Below are 2,984 nucleotides of genomic sequence, written 5' to 3'. Positions count from 1 at the left end.
GGCGTATGATCTTTTTAATGTGTTGTTGGATTTGGTTTGCTAGTATTTTGTTGAGGATTTTTGTGTTTATGTTCATCAGTGACATTGGCCTGTAATTTTCTTTTTTGTGTGATATCTTTGTCTCATTTTGGTATCAGGGTGATGGTGGTCTCAAAGAATGAGTTTGGGAGTATTCTTTCTGCAAATTTTTGTAAGAGTTTGAAAACGATGGTTGTTAACTCTTCTCTAAATATTTGATAGAATTCACCTGTGAAGCCCTCTGGTCCTGAACTTTTGTTCATTGGAAGATTTTTAATCACAGTTTCAATTTCATTCCTTGTCATTGGTCTGTTCATATTTTCTATTTCTTCCTGGTTCAGTCTTGGAAGGTTATCCCTTTCTAAGAATTTGTCCATTTCTTCCAGGTTGTCCATTTTATTAACATAGAGTTGCTTGTAGTAGTCTCTTAGGATGCTTTGTATTTCTGCCGTGTCTGTTGTAACTTCTCCTTTTTCATTTCTAATTTTATTGATTTGAGTCCTCTCCCTCTTTTTCTTGATGAGTCTGGCTAATGGTTTATCAATTTTGTTTATCTTCTCAAAGAACCAGCTCTTCGTTTTAACGATCTTTGCTATTGTTTTCTTTGTTTCTATTTCATTTATTTCTTCTCTGATCTATATGATTTCCTCCCTTCTACTAACATTGGGCTTTGTTTCTTCTTCTTTCTCTAGTTCCTTTAGGTGTAAGGTTAGATTTTTTATTTGATATTTTTCTCGTTTCTTCAGGTAGGGTTATATTGCTATAAACTTCCCTCTTAGAACTGCTTTTGCTGCATCCCATAGGTTTTGAGACATTGCGTTTTCTTTGTAATTTGTCTCTAGGTATTTTTTGATTTCCTCTTTGATTTCTTCAGTGATCTCTTGGTTATTTAGTAATGTAGCCTCCATGTGTTTGTGTTTTTTACGTATTTTTCTCTGTAATTGATTTCTAATCTCATAGCATTGTGGTCAGAAAAGATGTTTGACATGATTTCAATTTTCTTAACTTTACTGAAGTTTGATTTGTGACCCAAGATGTGATCTATCCTGGAGAATGTTCCATGTGCACTTGAGAAGAAAGTGTAATCCACTGTTTCTGGATGGAGTGTCCTGTTAATATCAATTAAATCTATCTGGTCTATTGTGTCATTTAAAGCTTGTGTTTCCTTATTCATATTCTGTTTGGGTGATCTGTCCTTTGGTGTAAGTGAGGTGTTAAAGTTCCCCACTATTATTGTGTTACTGTAGATTTCCTCTTTTATAGCTGTTAGCTATATATATAGTTGCCTTATGTATTGAGGTGTTCCTATGTTGGGTGCATATATATTTATAATTGTTATATCTTCTTCTTGGATTGATCCCTTGATCATTATGTAGTGTCCTTCTTTGCCTCTTGTAATAGCCTTTATTTTAAAGTCTATTTTATCTGATAGGAGTATTGTTGGCCCAGCTTTCTTTTGATTTCCATTTGCATGGAATATCTTTTTCCATCCCCTCACCTTCAGTCTGTATGTGTCCCCAGGTCTGAAGTGGGTCTCTCATAGACAACATATATATGGGTCTTGTTTTTGTATCCATTCAGCCAGTCTATGTCTTTTGGTTGGAGTATTTAATCCATTTACATTTAAGGTAATTATCGATATGTATGTTCCTATTACCATTTTCTTAATTGTTTTAGGTTTGTAATTTTAGGTCTGTTTCTTCTCTTGTGTTTCCTGCGTAGAGAAGTTCCTTTAGCATTTATTGTAAAGCTGGTTTTCTGGTGCTGTATTCTCATAGCTTTTGCTTGTCTGTAAAGATTTTAAATTCTCTGTCAAATCTGAATGAGATCCTTGCTGTATAGAGTAATCTTGGTTGTAGGTTTTTCCCTTTCATCACTTTAAATATATCCTGCCACTCCCTTCTGGCTTGCAGAGTTTCTGCTGAAAGATCAGTTGTTAACCTTATGGGGATTCCCTTGTATGTTATTTGTTGTTTTTCCTTTGTTGCTTTTAATATTTTTTCTTTGTATTTAATTTTTGATAGTTTGATTATTATTTGTCTTGGCGTGTTTCTCCTTGGATATATCCTGTATGGGACTCTCTGTGCTTCCTGGACTTGATTGACTATTTCCTTTCCCATATTAGGGAAATTTTGAACTATAATCTCTTCAAATATTTTCTCAGTCCCTTTCTTTTTCTCTTCTTCTTCTGGGACCCCTATAATTCAAATGTTGGTGAGTTTAATGTTTTCCCAGAGGTCTCTGAGACCGTCATCAATTCTTTTCATTGTGTTTTCTTTATTCTGCTCTGCGGTAGTTATTTCCACTATTTTATCTTCCAGGTCACTTATCCATTCTTCTGCCTCAGTTATTCTGCTACTGATTCCTTCTAGAGAATTATTAAGTTCATTTATTGTATTGTCCATCATTGTTTGTTTCCTCTTTAGTTCTTCTAGGTCCTTGTTAAACGTTTCTTGTATTTTCCCCATTCTGTTTCCAAGATTTTGGATCACCTTTACAGTCATTATTCTGAATTCTTTTTCAGGTAGACTGCCTATTTCCTCTTCATTTGTTAGGTCTGGTAGGTTTTTACCTTGCTCCTTCATCTGCTGTATTTCCTTGTCTTCTCATTTTGCTTAACTTACTGTGTTTGGGGTCTCCTTTTCGCAGGCTGCAGGTTCGTAGTTTCCATTGTTTTTGGTGTCTGCCCCCAGTGGTTAAGGTTGGTTCAATGGGTTGTGTAGGATTCCTGGTGGAGGGGACTAGTGCCTGTGTACTGGTGTATGAGGTTGGATCTTGTCTTTCTGGTGGGCAGGACCATGTCTGATGGTGTGTTTTGGGGTGTCTGTGACCTTATTATGATTTTAGGCAGCTTCTCTGCTAATGGGTGGGGTTGTGTTCTTCTCTTGCTAGTTGTTCGGCATAGGGTGTCCAGCACTGTAGCTTCCTGGTCGTTGAGTGGAGCTGGGTCTTGGCGTTGAGATGGA

General features: G+C 36.3%; 1 protein-coding gene across 1 annotated transcript in view; it reads right to left on the bottom strand.

Annotated features, from left to right (window-relative positions):
* Positions 1 to 2,984, bottom strand: part of LOC309623599 (oviduct-specific glycoprotein-like) — a 57,544-nt gene that overhangs the window by 15,834 nt on the left and 38,726 nt on the right. The window lies entirely within an intron of this gene.

Source organism: Balaenoptera borealis, assembly GCF_965194805.1.
Source record: "Balaenoptera borealis genome assembly, chromosome: 1".
Taxonomy (NCBI): domain Eukaryota; kingdom Metazoa; phylum Chordata; class Mammalia; order Artiodactyla; family Balaenopteridae; genus Balaenoptera; species Balaenoptera borealis.
Note: the sequence above shows the minus strand (reverse complement) of the source record. Positions and strands in the feature narration are given on the sequence as shown.